Source organism: Penaeus monodon, chromosome 6 (genome assembly GCF_015228065.2).
Source record: "Penaeus monodon isolate SGIC_2016 chromosome 6, NSTDA_Pmon_1, whole genome shotgun sequence".
NCBI classification, from domain to species: Eukaryota; Metazoa; Arthropoda; class Malacostraca; order Decapoda; family Penaeidae; genus Penaeus; species Penaeus monodon.
The window spans coordinates 47,598,053-47,621,316 of record NC_051391.1 but is presented as its reverse complement, the minus strand read 5'-3'; the positions used below and the strand labels follow the sequence as shown (position 1 = coordinate 47,621,316).

The window sequence follows — 23,264 nt, the reverse complement described above, 5'->3', positions numbered from 1 at the left end:
GTTTTATCTGATCCTCATGGACTTCCTGGATGAATGTAAACGATTAAATGGGTGTTTACGTATACACAATTCTTTCTTTTATAAATTATTTTGAACCTCTTTCTTCTGAAATCTTTAATAAGGAAAATTTCGTAATTTATTGATATATATTTTCTTTAACATATCAATTTTTTTTTCCTAATTTATTGATTACTTTATTCATTATGCTTCTTCTAATCCTATCAGTTTTCTTACCCATTATATTCTTGCCTTGATTCGTTCCGTTACAAATCGCAATCTTTGTCTGCGGCAGAATTCGCACTAACATGATATAGGACTCGAACGTCGGCAAAATCGTTCAGAGAAATAATATCAAGACCTGTTTAAGCTGTGATGTTATCTTTTCATCTCTTAGGCTACTTAACCCAGTCGCAGAAGTAAACTACAAGGATCTGTTTGAGGACTTTTCCTTGATTTTAACCACTACCTAACGTTTGAGCGAATTCTTAGTGTGAATCAACGATATGTCGCGATCAGATTTGCAATCCGATATGCAGGCACCAGCAATTGCAGCCGTAGACTCATTAAACACGAGAAGGCGAAGCAGCACAACGGCATAGGACACGAACACCAAGAGCGCCTGCGCGGGGCGTCACGCTGAATTCAGGAATCTTACAGAAAAAAACTCTTAATAAGCATTTTGTACAGTCAGAAATGAAGCTCAAATAGCCTACACAGCAGAAGACTAACGAATGGTGTAAGACTTAATTTCCGCGAAGGTGAGGAAGCGCAACTGAGGGAAACCTGCCACATACATACTTGATGGGACAGGCTGAGGCTCGCTTTTTTCTGAATATTTTGTAAAGTATTTCCTACGACAGTGGATTACAGCAGTGATCTGTGACCTGATATTAAAAGGTAAAAATAATTACAGTGGTACCTTGACTAACGATTGTCCCAACTAACGAGTTTTTCGGCTCTCGGTCGTTGTTGTTGTTTTTTTTTTCTTTTTTTTTTTGGTTTGAGCTGAGAACTAGAATTCGGGTTACGAGCCAGCTTTAAATACCTCACCGCTAGTGGACGTCGCAACATCCGCCCATCACCCCGTGTCCCACTCATCCACTTTAAGGGGACCATCCCTGAAAAAAAAGAAAACGTACAACTCATTTCAGAAACATTCTGAAAGGGAGGATTAAACGGTACTTATTGGACAGTTTCTTTCTTTCTTTTTTCGAAAACCATTGCAGATGATAGTGAGGAAATCGTGGCGAAAAGGGCAAAAATCAAATAATCGGGTTCATTTATTCAGTCCAGCCTTTCTCCTCCACCTCCGTCAGTATCTTCAAATGGTCTGATCTCCAAGGTAACGCTGTACATTACACTTAATAAAATCAGTTTATTGCAGTACATTCTATTACACTATGTTTTATACAAGATTCGTTATTTATATGTACATTTTTCTTATTTAGAAACAAGGACCAAAAAAATGTGGTGTTTTGGGGGGTCCGGAATGGATTAATGGCATTTCAATTAATTTCAATTGAGAAAATTGATTTGACACACGGGTAACTCAGAACGAATTAAACTCGTAAGTCAAGGCACCACTGTATATCAGTCTGTGTATATGTACGCTGCCACTCTCCCGGTAAACACTAGAACTCGCCCTTTTATTTTTTTATTTAATGATTTTACAGAGAATATAAGATTAAGCAGTAATGGCCCAACGTGTTCTACAATTCACGTAAACAAAGTGACCTTTAAGTGAGAACTGATGATTGAGTTTTCATATATAAATGTGCAGAGCGATTTTCTACAAATACCCACCTGACCATTCGCGCTCGCTCACACACACACAAACATGCCTTACATAGTTACCCTCGTTCACACATCCACATACACGCAAGCATAAACATACACGCACATTTACACGCACGTGCACGCATACCTGCGCACCCATATACATTTATACGCAAAAATAAATGTACACGCACCCACATGCACATATACAATTACACACATACGTATTCACGCACACATTACGCACACACATACTCATAATACACTTAACGCACACGCATGTACACACACACACACACATATACACATACACCACACACACACACACACACACACACACACACACACACACACACACACATGTAATATATTATATATGTATATATGTATATATATATATATATATATATATATATATATATATATATATATATATATATATATATATATATATATATATATATACACGTACATATAAACATACACGTACACATGCACGCACATGCATTCTTACTAAAGCTTCGAGGACATATAAACATGATCTTAAATTATAGCAAATTTAGTCAGAGAATTTGAAGAAGGTAAGGTATTTTTACATTTATATTGATGGCACTGTGCAGCAAGAGGCCCGTCGCACCCGAAAAGACTCGAAGCTAATCTGTTTGTTTTTTATGACATCTTGATCAGTCTTTGGCTTCTTTCTTTTAATTGATCATCCCAATTATTAGATTCCCTTTTCGGCCAATTGCGTTGACCACAGTGCTACCAAAACAAAGGAAAATATTTCGTCGTAAAGTCACAAGTGAAATTTGGCGGAGCAGCCCGTAGAGTTTGAATTGCTTAATACTCTGGAGGCTGCTGCCTATAACTGAGCTAACCGCGACAGATAAATTATTGAATGAAATTTTGAGTGATTTATTTATCTATTACTTACTGTGAGTCATGCAGTTATACTGAGATTTTATTGACATTCTTCATGCAATATTTAAAGATAAAAATCACTTACGTAATTACTTATATATCGTGAAGAATGTACGTGTGTATGTGCACCTATTCTTTGCAGGGTGGAAAACGCCAGATCTCTTTGAATGGACGTGTGTGCGCGACGAGGGAAAGGGAGTGAGTAAATATGCATGTCATTTATTTATTTATTTTTAATTCTCATTCACTTAGTGACTTATTGTTGTAAGCAGTCTTTACACTTTCTTTTCTTTTCATAAATTAAAAGATACCCTTTTCAATACTTTCTCCCTAAAGGCCAAAATAAATGTCAGAAAAGTTTCTACTCTGATAAAAGAAAATGTTATTCCCTCAAGCATCTGAATGAAAATTCTCAGGGTTTTTTTTTTATGTTTGAAAGGAAATGTGAACTAAGATGAATGCTACTGCTACTGAGTAATAATAATGATAAATGATGATGCTTATGATAATGATAATGATATTAATACAAGTAATTATCGTTATCATCATCATCATCATCATCATCATCATCATCATCATCAACTTCATCATCATCATCATCATCACCATCATCTTCTTCTCAGTAGTAGCAACAACTAGTTGTATTAGTCACGATGATGATAATGATGATGATGGCGCTGTTGATGAGGATGAGGATGAGGTTAAATATAATGAGGATGGCGATGATAAGCATATAATGCTGAATATGATGATGATGAAGATGATAGCGGTGGTGATGAATATGAAGATGATGATGATGACGATTATAACGACAACAGCAAAAACAATTACAATAATAACTTTTATAATGATGCTAATAGTAAGAGTAAGAGTTGTAGCAGTAAAAGTACTGACTTTTACTAGAATATTTATTATAATGTAAATATGAAAATGATAAAACTAGTACTGGAAATAAGATTACGAAATATCACATTAACTATAATAACATACTGAACACTAACAATAGCAATAATAAAAATATGGATAAGAATATGAACAATATTCGTAATATGAATAGTGTCCGCACAAAAATGATAATCTTGACAAATTTTACTGTACATAATACTGCAATAAAGATTTAGCAGTAGTAGTAGTAGTAGTAGTAGTAATAGTAGCAGTAATGATAATATAATAATGATGTTAATAATAAGAATGATAATGATAATAACGACAACAAATCAGCAGTAATAATAATAATGATAATAATAATAACGATAACCAAACAACAACGATAAAAATAATGATAATGATTTTAATTCTACTACTAACAATAATAACAATAATAATAACAATAATAATAATAATAATAATAATAATAATAATTATTATTATTATTATTATTATTATTATTATTATAATCAGCAGAAAACAACAACATAATAATGATGATGATGATGATGATGATGATGATGATGATAAATAATAATAATGATAATGATAATCAAAATCACAGTTATGATAATGATTATAGTAATAGCATTGATAATGATGGTATTAATAAAAGAAACCGCTAATAATGGTAATACTAACATTAATAATAATGATATTAATGAAAAAAAAAACAATAGAATAATATTGAAAAAAATAATGACGATAATAACAATAATAACAATTACAATAATAAAATTAATATAACAGTTACAATAATAGTAATAACGATAATAATAGTATTACTTATAGTTTTATAATAGTGGTGATAATGTAATGATAACGATAGCAATAATAATAACATTAAAAGGAACAACAAAACAATAACAATAAACGAAAACGAAAACGATAATGATAATGATAATGATATTAATGGGACTATTGATTATGATACCGATCAATCTTGTTCCCATGATCAATTTTCCAGATTCCTGGGAATAAGATACATAATGCTAAATGTACTGTATCCTCTTAAACTTAATGTGGGGGTGTAACTCAGAGGTAGAGTGCTCGCTTCGCATGTGAGAAGACCCGGGTTCAATCCCCGGCACCTCCAGGTAGTTTAAAGATCGTAATCTCCGTTGTTTTATAAATAGTTACTATTATTATAAACTATCAATTTTCGTTATCCTCAGATGAATCCTTATGATCAAAAATGTCGTTATAACTAAATTTCAACATTGATAATGGTCGTTTCGGCAAATATGCAAGAAAGCAAACGAAAAAATATATGAAATGAAGCGAAATCTATTTAATTTGTTTCTTTTTTGACTGCGGTTTCTGAGGCTGCTCATTAAGGCTAACTATTTCCCCTCGCTTTCTCAAGGCTGGAGTTTCTTAACCGAAAATATCTAAATCATTCGTGTCTTGATTCAAGGATGTGAGATATAGTCTTAATTTCGAGCAGGAATGTCGCAATTAATTCCCCTGACTCATTTCTTAGCGAAAAGAAATGTATATAAATGAGCAGGTGTAAGGAGAGATTGAAACAATACGGGCAAATTCATGCATATATTTTTGACAAAGAGAGTGAATGTTAAGTGAGTGCGTGTATGTATGTGATTCTGTTTGTGTTTGCATGAGTGTGAACTGTCAGATCCACTAAACTGCTAATGAATGTTTGTGTGTGAAATGATTGTTTTTTCCTGCTATTTTGAATCTCTCTGTTCTAAATTTCCCATTAAGAAAAGATTCTGTATGATTTTTACCTAATCATTCTTTGCTAAGACTGTCATCATTATAGTAGAAAATAAATCTACATTTTCTTGAATTAAAGAATTATCTTTTCCATGATGCTATATAACTGTCTTCCCTCTTCTACCTGTCATTTGCTTGTCCTTGATATACAATTCCTTGGTTTAATTAGAATTCATTCTCATGTAACATTTATTTCATTCCTTGTTCTCACGTAAGGTCAAGTCCGTGTTCCTTTTCCGTCTTCCTGAAACTGAGAAATCTATGTCGGGTCATGATACGGACGGAATGATAAACAGGAGTAGGTAAATCGCGGGTTAAGGAAATAAAAGTGAAAGTTATGAAGTTGAAATATTTTCTTCTTTAAGAAGATATTCAATATTTCATATTGTTATTAATTCTTGTTTGTTTTTCTTTAAAAATGAAAACACACACACACACACACACATCACACCACCCACACACCCACACACACACACACACACACACACACACACACACACACACACACACACACACACACACACTCACTCACTCTCTCTCATACATACACAAAAAATGCGTGCTGAATCCCACGTTTATTTCTTCAAAGGTTTTATATAAGTATACATATTGAAAAGTGGTATTATCTTCCTCACTTCTATAAACGACGACTTCCACAAATGTATGAATCCTTTATTATATTCTTATTAACTAACATTCAGATTACCATACTTTTCGGTTGCCAATGTAATTAGAAAAAAATACATAACTCATCTTTTGACTGCCTATATTATCCTTAGAGGCTTTTAATCATCATATTTATTCTTATCAAAATGTTTCATATATATTATTCGTTCTGACGGAATGTAATAGCCCTTACAGACGGTATCGGTTGGGATTACCTTGTACACTTAGGCTAGTGACTTCTTCACGCTTTCTCATGGATAGAGTTTTCGCAGGTATTCTCAGGGATGTGAGTTCCTTACTTTTGAGCAGGGATGATGTAATGCATTCTCCGTTTCATCTCTTACAGATGAAATTATGATGAGAGTAAACAAAAACACAGTACACATGTATGAAAAACACTTAAAACTACTCGTCAAGATTTCAACATTAGGTGTAAAAAAAAATGGACATCCATACCGGCTTTTGCCCATTTTGTTGAAGAATTCCTGAAAAGCTCGAGACATCACCTTTTAATTTCGTTTTTATTGTTTCTGTTTTATTTTATGAGCAATTTTAATGAAGCACATTAATTGAGAAGTTTTTATGTATGTTTTTTTTTCAGGAATGCATGATGTGTGTGTGTGTGTGTGTGTGTGTGTGTGTGTGTGTGTGTGTGTGTTTTAAAAGTGAGAGAGAAAGAGAAAAAGGTGTATTTTCATGTTGCTATTTTTGTTGCTATATAAACGTGATTGGCGGAGGTGTGTCTGTGCTGATAATACAATTCTACATACATCCAAGTTTACGCCTAATTTCTGCATAAATATCAAAATAATTAGTTCATATTTTATAAGTGTCGATCTGCTTAACCAAGTCAATTCAAACCTTATATTGAATAAACCTATTTAATTTTTTTTTTATACTAAATCTGACTTCATTTATTTAGCAAATCTAATATAGAATAGGAACTTCTTAATTTCCCTCTTTAAATACCTTTATTTGTCTCTTCTGTTTCTTTTTAATTCTTTCACGCTTGAAATTCGATTCCTTGGTTCGCATTGTTAATCACATTTGCGAATTTTATTGCATCAGGACTGACCGCCGCGTAAATCCTTGCAAAACCATTCTCCGAAAGCTTTGTTCGTGATAAGTTCCTTTTTTCCATGTTTAGAAAACCTACGAATATATTGCTGATATTTAGATAAATGGGTTGATGGATAAATGATGATGAATATATATGGACGAACATTACGATATCAAAATGTAAAGGTAAGAAATTCACAGAGAAGAATTTGCTCTTCTAAAGTTTTATGTTTCCAGCTATTAAAGTGATGGTTAGTCCTTATCCAAAATTTATTCACAGGTATCCTTGCATATTCTAAATAACAAATTAATTTAATCTTACAAGTAGTTTAGGCGGAAAATGCACGTGGAGTGCACTCACAAGACAAACCTGAATTCTACAAAACCATGAAACACCTTGATGACTGACCGATGCAGCTGTTATGGCTGACGTAGCGTTGACTGTTAATATTTCAGGTTCTGCTTCATTTATGCGTACGAAAATTGTAGAAACAGAAGCTGAGGTAGAGCAGTGGAAGTTGAGTTCCCGTTATAGTGTGTTCAGTTTGAATATATAGATCTTGCCCTTTTCGCTAGCGCCATAGACGAATAACAAGTTATCGTACCGCACGTCACCACTTGAAGCTAATAACATTTCCCAGTAACACCATACTGCATATAACAGAACGATTTAATGCATTTACTTATGCAACTATTACTGTAATACGAATATTTTTATATGAAATCATAAATGTGGAAAAAATATGAAAGATAAGGAAAGAAAATAAAATAAAATGTGTAAGTTAAGCGCTATTAGCGCTTGCTCTAATTACTCGTCACTCATTTTAAGTATAAAATAAAGTAAGGTTTAAAATGCTACATTAATTTGATCCTTATCAAAATATAGCAAATATAAGAGCCAATGTAGCACTCTTCTCTCACCTTCAGATCACAATCAGCTGTCGACGTGATTAGTGGCGTTTTAGAAATAGAAAGTCCAACAATAATCTAAACTTTCTGATCACATATGTCGGCATTAACGTTCTTAATGTTTCATGAGAAAAATATTTTTATCCTGATAAAAATATAAACGAGAGGAGGGATAAATACTATTACTAAAATAACGTCAACTATTATTTATTGTTTGACGTGATACAGGGCCTTACTGTCGCTAGGGCTATCTATTTTTGAGAGAAATTGCAAATCTGACTACAAATTCAATTTTCCTATCCCATATGCCAGTATTTATCCACGCTGAGTACACTAGCTTGATCCAAACAAAAATCGGATGAACTGTCAGTGGACATGCTTTTAGTGATGCTTACGGTTCGTACTAGAGAGACGTACAGAAGGAGAAAAAGAAGACGATAGATAATTAAAAAGAATGAGAATAAATTAATGAAATCGAGGGTGGATGGGTGAATGAGATAGAAAATAAGTGGATGAGCTGAAAAGTGATAGAATAAATTAAATTATAGATAGAGTGAAAAGGGAGAAAGACTAAATGAAAGGAGTGAGAGAGAGAGAGAGAGAGACAGACAGACAGACAGAGACAGAGACAGAGACAGAGAAAGAGAAAGAGAAAGAGAAAGAGGGAGAGGAAGAGAAAGAGAGAGGAGGGAGGGAGAGAGTTAAAAAATAAAAGAAAAGCAACGTTGGAGAATGATGCTAAGAATGGGGGGGGGGGCTAGTGCTTCTTCCGTGGCTAAGATTTCAAACATTTATTTTGTAATTCGATTTTGTTACGTGAAGATAGCACTTTGGAGCCAGATGTCAAAGCTACGTATCAGATTAAAGTAATTTGATACTTTTATGTATACGTGATATCAAAGTGTAAGTATTACTTTGCTCTCGGCATCACCTTTAATCCTTGTTTCTATTTGAACTTTTCAGGATGTGCGTACACGCACTCATGCACCCACGCACGTGCAAGCGTGCACACACACACACACACACACACACACACACACACACACACACACACACACACACACATACACACACATACACACACACACACACACACACACACACACACACACACACACACACACACACACACAAAATATATACATGTATACATGTGTATATATATATATAGTATACTGGTTCACCTATAATGACACTTAAAAGGATTAGATTAATGAATCAAATGACTAGTTTGATATGTGTAGATATTGATTTTCTATTTATTCAGTAATTGTCATTCAGCGTCAGTCCTATACACATTGTCTCAAGAAACTAACAATTTGTGTAAATAATTGTATCACTCCCGAATTATATGTTTATTTGATCATCCATTCTACATAACTTGGTTCCATGGGGGGTGTAACTCAGAGGTAGGGTGCTCGCTTCGCATGTGAGAAGACCCGGGTTCAATCCCCGGCACCTCCAAGGAAATTAATGTTATTATTACTATGGTCAATGTTATCATTATCATCTTAGCTTTCTTATCAACGTTGTAAAAAATAAAATCAATATTCGTTTCATCACCATAAGATAAGAAAGAGTTACCCTGCAGCACAATAATTAAATAGGGAAAATATCTCAAACGGAATAGATTTTCAGGGAATCATTTGATTGCGGTTTCTAAGGCTGCTCATTACGGCTAACGACTCCCACCTAGCTTTCTCTCAAGGGTCGAATTTCTTTCCAGAAAATATTAGTTTATTCGTGCGTAGACTCAAGGAGATGGATAGATGGTCTTTTTTTTAAGTGGCGACGAAATGGAGTTTCCTCTTCATCTCTTGGAAGAAAAATGTCTGCCTGTGAGATGATGCATTACATAGTCTGTTCATTGTCACGAATGTTCATTCATACGTCAGTAAGAGAGAGAAAGAGATAAAAATAGACAGATAGATAGATAGATATTGAGAGAGGGAGAGGAGAGGGAGATACGGAGAGAGGGAAGGGGAGTGAGTGAATGAATTTATGTTTGTGCTTAATGGCTATACAGTGAGTGCGTGAGTCATGTGTTATATTTTCCATACACAGTGTGTCATGAGGGCACGCATATAATCCAAGTACAGTTTTCTTACGTTTATACATTGTTTTTTGCCTCCACTCTTGTATATCTTCCTGTTATCGCTGCTGAGCTCAAAGTGCTAGTTCGTTACAAGGAAACATTATTCCATTGGAATCACAAGCCATTTCAGCCGCTGCGTTGCCGTGGCGTTGGGTGGGCAGGCGTGGGACATGTGACAATGAGGGCTTCTGCATACCCCGGCCTACGGAGTCTTGAACGCGGAGGGTTGGGCGGCAGGCGTAGCCCACGTTGTATTAAGGTCTGGCTATAGGAGGGGAAGGGAGAAAGGGGATGAAAGACAGAAAAGTGAAGAGAGTGATTGGTATAGTTATAGTGTGTGTATGAGAATCTGCGTTTCTTAGTGCATATTCCCAACCTCTTTTGGTCTGTGGCCCCAAACCAATATACAATAATCTCCATGGACCCGTTCAGTGTCTGTCATTTTTTTCAGATTCAGATTATAAATAGTGTAATGGTATCAATAGCTGTAGGACAAGAACACTTTATGGAAAGATTCCAATTTATTGATATGGAAGAGTTAATTATAAGTAAGTACTATAGTTGAGATAAAATTAAGTGTAATTCCACGTTATAATTTGCAAATTGCTCAATGGCCCTCAGGCTGGGAAATCCCTGCTTTAGAAAACGTACAGCTTTTCCTTTCATAGTAACAGATTGAAGAAATTTTCGGCATAATTTAATTAGAATTTAATTTTGAAGAACCAATGCGGACTTTCTTGATCATAATTCGAATCATTAGCCTAATTTCTGAATTACGGTATCTATATGCTCTCCGTGGAAAGGAACTGGGGACCCTACCACGTACTCACTCCAAGAGCTCACAACATGAAAACTACAATTAAGTATCATGCTGTGACCACGGCGGTTCAAACATGAACCTACCGTAAAAAAATAAAATAAAATAAAAATAAAAAAAAATATGCTGTATACTATATCATGTTTCTTCTAATTCTACCTGTTTTTACTATTAGAAATTCAATTCCCTAGTTCCCTTTGTTAAGTTTGAGAGCTGTCTTGTCATATAAAATTCATATAAATCGCTGTTCTCTCATTAATTTATTTTTTTTGCTTATCCTTTCTTTTTTATAGCGAATCAGAAAAATGTCTGATAACTAGATAAGTAGCTTGATCATTAGGAACAAGTAAATGGATAAATATTGATAATGAAGATTAATAAAGATTAGTAATGGGTAGAAAAAAAATATATTTTTAACTTTCTCATTCCGACCCCCCCCCCCCCCCCAAGAAAAAAAACTAGGTGGCACTATGGATAACTTTTGATAACCACATAGTTTTATTTTCGAATTCAATTATTATATCTTCAGTTATTGATATTCGGACGAGAGCATAGGTTAGTAACTTGTATGTGTGAAATGGGGGAAAATAGAACTCAATAACCGGAGACGACAACCTCTAGCCTTTCTTTGATTTTAACTATAACATCATACTTGTGAAAGAACATAATGCGAGGCAACAATTAATTCTTGAGTAAGATGTTGATTTTTATTTTCTTATCTCGGCTTTACATAGAGCAAGAGGGAATAATTTACTTAATTAATTAAGCAAATGACTTACTGATTATTATTATTATTTTTCTTTTGTTGTTGTTCCTCTTATTGTCGTATATCACCTACATAGCCAGCAAGATCAACATCAATATCATGATCGTTTTCGTTATCATCACTCTATCTTCATCTTCTTTATCATTATCATCAATATCATTAATATCATCATTATCATCATCAATCATTATCATTATCATTATCATTATTATTATCATTATCATTATCATTATCGTCATCGTCATCGTCATCGTCATCGTCATCGTCATCGTCATCGTCATCGTCATCGTCATCGTCATCGTCATCGTCATCGTCATCGTCATCGTCATCGTCATCATCATCGTCATCATCATCACACTTACAATTGTTGTTATTGTCCTTCTTATTCTTATTCTTGTTATTGTTGTAATTATTATTATATTATTATTATTATCATCATTAAAGCCATACGGTATTGAGTGTATGATTTCCTATGCGTAAAAAAAAGCTAACCAATTTCTATAGATGGTTGTTTCATTTATTGATCAGTTTTTGTAAGTGTTTGCATACGAGGAGTAATATGGGGGTGTAACTCAGAGGTAGAGTGCTCGCTTCGCATGTGAGAAGACCCGGGTTCAATCCCCGGCACCTCCAAATAATTATTTATATTTCTAAGTTCTTGGGATAAATATATTGATCATCATCCCCCTTACCAAATCGCATTTTCCTTACGATCCTTAGTATTTTGAAGCTCTTTTCAGTTACCTTTGTACTACTACTACTACTACTAGTACTACTACTACTAATAAAAATAGCAGTAGTAAAACAGTGTCATTGTCATCTTGAAAATCCTTTTACTTATAATAATTCGCATCGTTATCATTATACCCACAAAATTCTGATCATCATTCATTTTGCCAAAGTAAAAATGAAAAAAGGTACCTTCTTTAGCAAAATTAATTCTCCGTAACATGGCGGTTAATAACAACGTGTAAGCGACGAGGCAAAATACTCCTAACGGGGATGAATTACTGAAAGGGTATATTCTAATTGTGGTTTTTTTAATTCATTTTTAGGGGGGGTGGCCTATTAGGTATGGGGGCAGTTTTAACGTTAACATAAAACTTATTTAAGTACATAATGCAAAGTAAGGATGAATTCCCGTTAAAGATAACTCTTTTTTTTCTTTCTGCGACTATACTTACAGCCAAGGGACTAATTAAGAATGTAATGAATTAATATTATTATTACTACTACTATTGTTATTTATTAAGTATTATTATTATTGTTTAATTATTATTTTTTTTTATTGATTACTATTACTATTATCAATTATTATTGCTATTATTACTATTATTATTGTTGTTGTGATCAATAATACTATAATTATTATTATAATTATAATAATAATAATTATTATTATTATCATCATCATCATCATCATCATCAAAGTCTTTGTCATGCAGTTGTGCCGCCATGATTTGCAGAGCGTAGAAGAGCTAGTCAATTTGTATTGATGGCTTTCACTTGTCATTTTTCTTAAGTTTGCATACGAAGAGTAATATGGGTGTGTAACTCAGAGGTAGAGTGCTCGCTTTGCATGTGAGAAGACCCGGGTTCAATCCCCGGCACCTCCAAGTATTTTGAGGCTCTTTTCAGTTACCCTTTTAATAATTCGCATCGCCATCATTATCCTCACGCAGTTCTCATGATCATTCTTCGCTTTGGCAAAGTCAAAATGCAAAATAAGGAAAAAATGTTCAGCAAGATGAACTCTACTTAATGTGGCGGATAATGATAATGGTGTAAGCGACAAGGAAAATGGGCCTTATAGGGATGACTTACTAGAAATGTAATATTCTAATTCGGTTTCTACTATTCGCGTTAATGTTAGCATTTTTAAGAGGAGAAGCTATGAATTTAGGAAATGCATTGGGGCGTTTACACGTTCTTATGCAGAAGTGCACGAACATACGTTTGTATGTGACTGATAAAACAGTATGGAAATAAAGTGAGTAAAACGTGTGTGACAAAGAGAAAATACTTGAGTGACTGTGTGGTGTGGATCATGGTGTATGTTTGTGTGTTTATGAAGTCATTCTTTGATGTTAAGTAAAATACAATATAAACACCATAAGTATACATTTACTATTTTCTGATGTTTCTCCATACCTATGAACAAGAACTTGTGTGTGCCTGTGCCTGTGGAATATTCCGTTCCGGGTGCTTTAAACCTTCCCGTTCTCAATTTCCGATTCAGAAGAAATTCGGTGTAATTTTCTATGAATTTTCCCATGCTAAACCTTGTGTTCATTTGTTTCGTAAATCCAATGTGGAATTTCGAAATTAAAGTTCTTTTTTTTCTAATTTCTGGTTTCCTTGATTGTTATGCCTCTTTTATTACTATTAGTTCATTCGCCACTGACATTCAAATTCTTGGTTCGCTTTGTTAATAATCACTCTGACGCGTTTTATTCCAGCAAGCCTGTTCGCCAATCTTTAAATCCTTCTAAATTCCTTCTCTCTCGATAGGTCGTGTTCGCGGTTATTTCCCGTTTCCCGTAATAAAAAGAATATATAATTGATATGTAGATATATGGGTTGATGACAGGATGGGTAAATCATTATTAGAAGTATATGAATGCATAATGATACAAGATTAAAATCTGTATTGGAAATATACAGATACAGGTTTCTAAAGCTGTTAATTTAGATTTAATATTCCATTTGTCTGTGTTGAATATATTGGCCTGTTTTACTTTTATTTTATATTGTATTTGTATTCCTATAATGTAATAATTTTCATTAACAAATGAATCTGATGCTCTAAATAGTTCCACCTTAACTCGCCCGCGAAGGTATTTTGAACATAAAACATTCTGAATTTGCAAAAAAGAGGGCCGGTTGGTGACGTCGCTCTCGGTGATTAGCCGACGCTATTATGTCCGACGCGAAATCGACTGATATTTCATCAGATATGCTCCTCTAGCAGATTGATTCACGCTAGAGCAGGGTTTCCCAAAGTCGACAGTACCACTCCCTAAGGAACTTTGGAAGATTCAGGGGGTCGGTGAGGACAAACTGGGCGGAAGGGGTAGTGGTACGACGCCCCACCACTGTGCCACGCTATGCCTTCGGCACCCCCGTGCCCGCAGGGTTTTTCTTTCGAACGAGTGAACGAGTGAACGACCAAACAATCGTCTTGGGCCATCTTCAAGACGTTCGGGTAACCTTCCGTCTACCTTCACGGTACCTTTGGTCAGGCAGGGGGAGAGAGAGGCAGGCTTCTGGAGGAGGCGGTTGACAGCACCTTGGCTCCCTCACCCGCCGGCCGCTATACCTCCGCACGCAGGTTATGTACCATTGACCCGTATGTGCTCGCAAGTCCGACCTCCGTATTCCGGTACTCCGTCGCAACCAAATGTAGTATAGGTTAGTTTTCCCTTTGCGTAGGTTAGTTAGCTTAGCGTGAGTGTTTTGTGTTACACGTTGTGCCGAGTTTAATGTCGCGCATCCCGTACTGTCTTGTGTGTAATGCTATGTATGTTACGTGCCGTGTTTTACCGTTTAATGTGTTTTACCGTTTAATGTGTTTGTTTTACCGTTTAATGTTGTATTACCATTTAATGTGTTTTACCTTTTAATGTTGTATTACCATTTAATGTGTTTTACCTTTTAATATTGTATTACCATTTAATGTGTTTTACCGTTTGTGTTTCACTGTTACTTGTTACGTGCCACGTGCTTTAACTGTTACTCGCTACGTGCCCCGTGTGTGTCCTTTTTTTAGTAGTAATGTTCGAACGACTTGTCTAATATAAACCTAATAATTCGACGGTGGTTTGTATAATCCTCATAAGTACTGATAAGCCTCCACAGAGCAACACCCAAACTGATCGTCGAGCACTGAAGTCTCGTGTGGCAGCGGAAATTAGAGAATATTCAAAAACCGTATTACAGTCCAATGTTTGCTTCTTAGTCCTGGGAGTCACTACAAAGGGGAGAGGGGTTGAGATGGAAGGGGAAAGGTAGAGAATAGCGGGGGAGGGGGGTGGAGGCGATAGCGTGGTCATTACTAAAGTAGATGGGACAATGAAGTCTTTTGACACCTAAGAAACACTAATGGTTTACGAATACTGAAATCGTCGTGTTATCCTGCCACATAGAGTAAAAGTAAAAGAGTATATTATTGCCTTTTTAACATCGTAATTAGTTTGAGAGGCTTCAGTACAATCGCGGTCTTCTATCAAATTAATGGGACAAACTGAAACTCATTCGCTCCCTTCCATACTGATGCTGAGCACTTGATCTTGCACAGACCACACCCATCTCATTTACATTTAATTGCAGTTACCAGTACTTTTTCCTTGTTCTGTTATTTCGCTACTTCTAGTTCGTATTTTATGAGATAAATATATGCTTGTCTATGATTTGTAAATATGTTTTGAGTTTGCATTGCATTATTATTTATATATTTATTTATTTTTTACTTTTTTTAGGGGTGGCCTATAAGGTATGGGGCAGTTTTAACGTTAACCCAAAACTCATTTAAGTATATAATGCACAGTAAGGGTGAATTCCTGTTTAACATATTAACTCTTATTTTCTTTCATCAGCTATACCTACAGCCAAGGGACTAATTTATTTAATTAATAATTTTATTACTATTATTACTTATCAATTGTTATTCTTATTTTATATTGAAATTATTACTATTAAATATTACTATTGCTATTATTACTGTTATTGTTGTTATTATTATTATTATAAGTATTATTAATATTACTAATATTTATTATCACCGTTATTATTATAATTAGAGTCTTTGTCATGCAGTAGTGCATTCCTTGTTACTCTCTCATTCCTTATTGAGTGTCTGATTTGCAAAGTGTAGAAGAGTTATTCAATTCGTATTGATGCTTTTCATTTATTCATCACTTTTCGTAAGTTTGCATACGAAGAGTTATATGGGGGTGTAACTCGGAGGTAGAGTGCTCGCTTCGCATGTGAGAAGACCCGGGTTCAATCCCCGGCACCTCCAAATACTTTGAAGCTCTTTTCAATTACCCTCTTAATAATTCGCATCGCCATCAATATCCTCACGCAGTTCTCATGATCATTCTTCGCTTTGGCAAAGTCAAAATGCAAAATAAGGAAAAAATGTTCAGCAAGATGAACTCTACTTAATATGGCGGATAATGATAATGGTGTAAGCGACAAGGAAAATGGGCCTTATAGGGATGACTTACTAGAAATGTAATATTCTAATTCGGTTTCTACTACTCGCGTTAATACTTGAGTGGCATTTTTAAGAGGAGAAGCTATGAATTTAGGAAATGCATTGGGGCGTTTACACGTTCTTATGCAGAAGTGCACCAACATACGTTTGTATGTGACTGATAAAACAGTATGGAAATAAAGTGAGTAAAACGTGTGTGACAAAGAGAAAATACTTGAGTGATTGTGTGGTGTGGATCATGGTGTATGTTTGTGTGTGTTTATGAAGTCATTCTTTAATGTTAAGTAAAATACACTATACACACCATAAGTATACATCTACTATTTTCTGATGTTTCTCCATACCTATGAAAAAGAACTTGTGTGTGCCTGTGGAATATTCCGTTCCGGGTGCTTTAAACCTTCCCGTTCTCAATATCCGATTCAGAAGAAATTCGGTGTAATTTTCTATGAATTTTCCCATGCTAAACCTTGTGTTCATTTGTTTCGTAAATCCAATGTGGAATTTCGAAATTAAAGTTCCTTTTTTCTAATTTCTGGTTTCCTTGATTGTTATGCCTCTTCTATTACTATTAGCTCATTCACTACTGACATTCAAATTCTTGGTTCGCTTTGTTAATAATCACTCAGACGCGTTTTATTCCAGCAAGCCTGTTCGCCAGTCTACAAATCCTTCTAAATTCCTTCTCTCTCGTTAGGTCGTTATTTCCCGTTTCCCGTAATAAAAAGGATATATATAATTGATATGTAGATACTGGGTTGATGACAGGATGGGTAAATCATTATTAGAAGTATATGAATGCATAATGATACAAGATTAAAATCTGTGTTGGAAATATACAGATACAGGTTTCTAAAGCTGTTAATTTAGATTTAATATTCCATTTGTCGGTGTTGAAAATATTGTCCTGTTTGCCTTTATTTTATATTGTATTTTTATTAATATAATGTAATAATTTTCATTAACAAATGAATCTGATGCTCTAAATAGTTCCACCTTAACTCGCCCGCGAAGGTATTTTGAACATAAAACATTATGAATTTGCAAAATAGAGGGCCGGTTGGTGACGTCGCTCTCGGTGATTAGCCGACGCTATTATGTCCGACGCGAAATCAACTGATATTTCATCAGATATGCTCCTCCAGCAGATTGATTCACGCTAGAGCAGGGTTTCCCAAAGTCGACAGTACCACTCCCTAAGGAACTTTGGAAGATTCAGGGGGTCGGTGAGGACAAACTGGGCGGAAGGGGTAGTGGTACGACGCCCCACCACTGTGCCACGCTATGCCTTCGGCACCCCCGTGCCCGCAGGGTTTTTCTTTCGAACGAGTGAACAACCAAACGATCGTCTTGGGCCATCTTCAAAACGTTCGGGTAACCTTCCGTCTACCTTCACGGTACCTTTGGTCAGGCAGGGGGAGAGAGAGGCAGGCTTCTGGAGGAGACGGTTGACAGCACCTTGGCTCCCTCACCCGCCGGCCGCTATACCTCCGCACGCAGGTCATGTACCATTGACCCGTATGTGCTCGCAAGTCCGACCTCCGTATTCCGGTACTCCGTCGCAACCAAATGTAGTATAGGTCAGTTTTCCCTTTGCGTAGGTTAGTTAGCTTAGCGTGAGTGTTTGTGTTACACGTTGTGCCGAGTTTAATGTCGCGCATCCCGTACTCTTGTGTGTAATGTTTATGTTTTACCGTTATGTGTTTTACCTTATGTGTTTTACCGTTTAATGTGTTTGTTTTACCGTTTAATGTTGTATTACCATTTAATGTGTTTTACCTTTTAATATTGTATTACCATTAATGTGTTTTACCGTTTGTGTTTCACTGTTACTTGTTACGTGCCATGTGCTTTAACTGTTACTCGCTACGTGCCCCGTGTGTGTCCTTTTTTAGTAGTATTGTTCGAACGACTTGTCTAAATAAACCTAATAATTCGACGGTGGGTTTGTATAATCCCTCATAAGTACTGATAAAGCCTCCACAGAGCACAACACCAGACTGATCGTCGAGACACTGAAAGTCTCGTGGTGGCAGCGGAAATTAGAGATATTCAAAAACCGTATTACAGTCCAAATGTTTGCTTCTTAGTACTGGGAGTCACTACAAAGGGGAGAGGGGTTGAGATGGAAGGGGAAGGTAGAGAATAGCGGGGGAGGGGGGTGGGAGGCGATAGCGTGTCATTACTAAAGTAGATGGGACAATGAAGTCTTTTGACACCTAAGAAACACTAATGGTTTACGAATACTGAAATCGTCGTGTTATCCTGCCACATAGAGTAAAAGTAAAAGAGTATATTATTGCCTTTCTAACATCGTAATTAGTTTGAGAGGCTTCAGTACAATCGCTGTCTTCTATCAAATTAATGGGACAAACAAACTCACTCGCTCCCTTCCATACTGATGCTGAGCGCTTGATCTTGCACAGACCACATCCATCTCATTTACATTTAATTGCAGTTACCAGTACTTTTTCCTTGTTCTGTTATTTCGCTACTTCTAGTTCGTATTTTATGAGATAAATATATGCTTGTCTATGATTTGTTAATATGTTTTGAGTTTGCATTGCATTATTATTTTTTTTTTTTTTTACTTTTTTTAAGGGGGTGGCCTATAAGGTATGGGGCAGTATTAACGTTAATCCAAAACTCATTTAAGTATATAATGCACAGTAAGGATGAATTCCTGTTTAAGATATTAACTCTTATTTTCTTTCATCGGTTATACCTACAGCCAAGTGACTAATTTGCTTAATCAATAATATAATGAGTTAGTATTATTATTACTATTGTTATTACTTATTAATTGTTATTCTTATTTTATATCAAAATTATTATTACTTTTAATTATTATTATTGCTATTATTACTGTTATTATTATCATTATAAGTATTATTAATATTACAAATATTTATTATCACTGATATTATTATTATTAGAGTCTTTGTCATGCAGTAGTGCTTCCATTGTTACACTCTCATTCCTTATTGAGTGCATGATTTGCATAGGGTAGAAGAGCTAGGCAATTTGCATTGATGCTTTTCATTTATTCATCACTTTTCGTAAGTTTGCATACGAAGAGTTATATGGGGGTGTAACTCAGAGGTAGAGTGCTCGCTTCGCATGTGAGAAGACCCGGGTTCAATCCCCGGCACCTCCAAGTACTTTGAAGCTCTTTTCAATTACCCTCTTAATAATTCGCATCTCATGATCATTCTTCGCTTTGGCAAAGTCAAAATGCAAAATAAGGAAAAAATATTCAGCAAGATGAACTCTACTTAACATGGCGGATAATGATAATGGTGTAAGCGACAAGGAAAATGGGCCTCATAGGAATGACTTACTAGAAAGGTAATATTCTAATTCGGTTTCTGCTGCTCGCATTAATGTTAGCATTTTTAAGAGGAAAAGCTATGAATTTACGAAATGCATTGGGGCGTTTACACGTTCTTATGCAGAAGTGCACCAACATACGTTTGTATGTGACTGATAAAACAGTATGGAAATAAAGTGAGTAAAACGTGTGTGACAAAGAGAAAATACTTGGGTTTGTGACTATGTGGTGTGGATCATGGTGTATGTTTGTGTGTGTTTATGAAGTCATTCTTTGATGTTAAGTAAAATACACTATACACACCATAAGTATACATCTACTATTTTCTGATGTTTCTCCATACCTATGAAAAAGAACTTGTGTGTGCCTGTGGAATATTCCGTTCCGGGTGCTTTAAACCTTCCCGTTCTGAATTTCTGATTCAGAAGAAATTCGGTGTAATTTTCTATGAATTTTCCCATGCTAAACCTTGTGTTCATTTGTTTCGTAAATCCAATGTGGGATTTCGAAATTAAAGTTCCTTTTTTCTAATTTCTGGTTTCCTTGATTGTTATGCCTCTTCTATTACTATTAGTTCATTCACCACTGACATTCAAATTCTGTGGTTCGCTTTGTTAATAATCACTCAGACGCGTTTTATTCCAGCAAGCCTGTTCGCCAATCTATAAATCCTTCTAAATTCCTTCTCTCTCGTTAGGTCGTTATTTCCCGTTTCCCGTAATAAAAAGGATATATATAATTGATATGTAGATACATGGGTTGATGACAGGATGGGTAAATCATTATTAGAAGTATATGAATGCATAATGATACAAGATTAAAATCTGTGTTGGAAATATACAGATACAGGTTTCTAAAGCTGTTAATTTAGATTTAGTATTCCATTTGTCGGTGTTGAATATATTGTCTTGTTTGCCTTTATTTTATATTGTATTTTTATTCCTATAATGTAATAATTTTCATTAACAAATGAATCTGATGCTCTAAATAGTTCCACCGTAACTCGCCCGCGAAGGTATTTTGAACATAAAACATTCTGAATTTGCAAAAAAAGAGGGCCGGTTGGTGACGTCGCTCTCGGTGATTAGCCGACGCTATTATGTCCGACGCGAAATCGACTGATATTTCATCAGATATGCTCTTCCAGCAGATTGATTCACGCTAGAGCAGGGTTTCCCAAAGACGACAGTACCACTCCCTAAGGAACTTTGGAAGATTCAGGGGGTCGGTGAGGACAAACTGGGCGGAAGGGGTAGTGGTACGACGCCCCACCACTGTGCCACGCTATGCCTTCGGCACCCCCGTGCCCGCAGGGTTTTTCTTTCGAACGAGTGAACAACCAAACGATCGTCTTGGGCCATCTTCAAGATGTTCGGGTAACCTTCCGTCTACCTTCACGGTACCTTTGGTCAGGCAGGGGGAGAGAGAGGCAGGCTTCTGGAGGAGGCGGTTGACAGCACCTTGGCTCCCTCACCCGCCGGCCGCTATACCTCCGCACGCAGGTCATGTACCATTGACCCGTATGTGCTCGCAAGTCCGACCTCCGCATTCCGGTACTCCATCGCAACCAAATGTAGTATAGGTAAATTTTCCCTTTGCGTAGGTTAGTTAGCTTAGCGTGAGTGTTTGTGTTACACGTTGTGCCGAGTTTAATGTCGCGCATCCCGTACACTCTTGTGTAATGTTATGTGTTTTACCGTTTAATGTGTTTTACCGTTTAATGTGTTTTACCTTTTAATGTGTTTGTTTTACCGTTTAATGTTGTATTACCATTTAATGTGTTTTACCTTTTGATGTTGTATTACCATTTAATGTGTTTTACCGTTTGTGTTTCACTGTTACTTGTTACGTGCCACGTGCTTTAACTGTTACTCGCTACGTGCCCCGTGTTTGTCCTTTTTTAGTAGTATTGTTCGAACGACTTGTCTAAATAAACCTAATAATTCGACGGTGGGTTTGTATAATCCCTCATAAGTACTGATAAAGCCTCCACAGAGCACAACACCAGACTGATCGTCGAGACACTGAAAGTCTCGTCGTGGCAGCGGGAATTAGAGATATTCAAAAAGTACTGGGAGTCACTACAAAGGGGAGAGGGGTTGAGATGGAAGGGGAAGGTAGAGAATAGCGGGGGAGGGGGTGGGAGGCGATAGCGTGTCATTACTAAAGTAGGGACAATGAAGTCTTTTGACACCTAAGAAACACTAATGGTTTACGAATACTGAAATCGTCGTGTTATCCTGCCACATAGAGTAAAAGTAAAAGAGTATATTATTGCCTTCCTAACATCGTAATTAGTTTGAGAGGCTTCAGTACAATCGCTGTCTTCTATCAAATTAATGGGACAAACAAACTCACTCGCTCCCTTCCATACTGATGCTGAGCGCTTGATCTTGCACAGACCACATCCATCTCATTTACATTTAATTGCAGTTACCAGTACTTTTTCCTTGTTCTGTTATTTCGCTACTTCTAGTTCGTATTTTATGAGATAAATATATGCTTGTCTATGATTTGTAAATATGTTTTGAGTTTGAAATGCATTATTATTTATATATTTATTTATTTTTTACTTTTTTTAGGGGTGGCCTATAAGGTATGGGGCAGTTTTAACGTTAACCCAAAACTCATTTAAGTATATAATGCACAGTAAGGGTGAATTCCTGTTTAACATATTAACTCTTATTTTCTTTCATCAGCTATACCTACAGCCAAGGGACTAATTTATTTAATTAATAATTTTATTACTATTATTACTTATCAATTGTTATTCTTATTTTATATTGAAATTATTACTATTAAATATTACTATTGCTATTATTACTGTTATTATTATTATAAGTATTATTAATATTACTAATATTTATTATCACCGTTATTTATTATAATTAGAGTATTTGTCATGCAGTAGTGCTTTCCTTGTTACTCTCTCATTTCCTTATTGAGTGTCTGATTTGCAAAGTGTAGAAGAGCTATTCAATTCGTATTGATGCTTTTAATTTATTCATCACTTTTCGTAAGTTTGCATACGAAGAGTTATAT

General features: G+C 35.6%; 6 non-coding genes across 6 annotated transcripts; all 6 read left to right on the top strand.

The window, feature by feature from the left end:
- Window positions 1–4,648: 4,648 nt before the first annotated feature.
- Trnaa-cgc lies at window positions 4,649–4,720 on the top strand. The gene has a single exon. It is a non-coding gene; the product is annotated as a tRNA-Ala (tRNA).
- Window positions 4,721–9,387: 4,667 nt separating this feature from the next.
- Trnaa-cgc lies at window positions 9,388–9,459 on the top strand. The gene has a single exon. It is a non-coding gene; the product is annotated as a tRNA-Ala (tRNA).
- A 2,775-nt stretch (window positions 9,460–12,234) lies between these two features.
- On the top strand, window positions 12,235–12,306 carry Trnaa-cgc. The gene has a single exon. It is a non-coding gene; the product is annotated as a tRNA-Ala (tRNA).
- A 911-nt stretch (window positions 12,307–13,217) lies between these two features.
- On the top strand, window positions 13,218–13,289 carry Trnaa-ugc. The gene has a single exon. It is a non-coding gene; the product is annotated as a tRNA-Ala (tRNA).
- Window positions 13,290–16,621: 3,332 nt separating this feature from the next.
- On the top strand, window positions 16,622–16,693 carry Trnaa-cgc. The gene has a single exon. It is a non-coding gene; the product is annotated as a tRNA-Ala (tRNA).
- A 3,283-nt stretch (window positions 16,694–19,976) lies between these two features.
- Window positions 19,977–20,048, top strand: Trnaa-cgc. The gene has a single exon. It is a non-coding gene; the product is annotated as a tRNA-Ala (tRNA).
- Window positions 20,049–23,264: the final 3,216 nt, after the last annotated feature.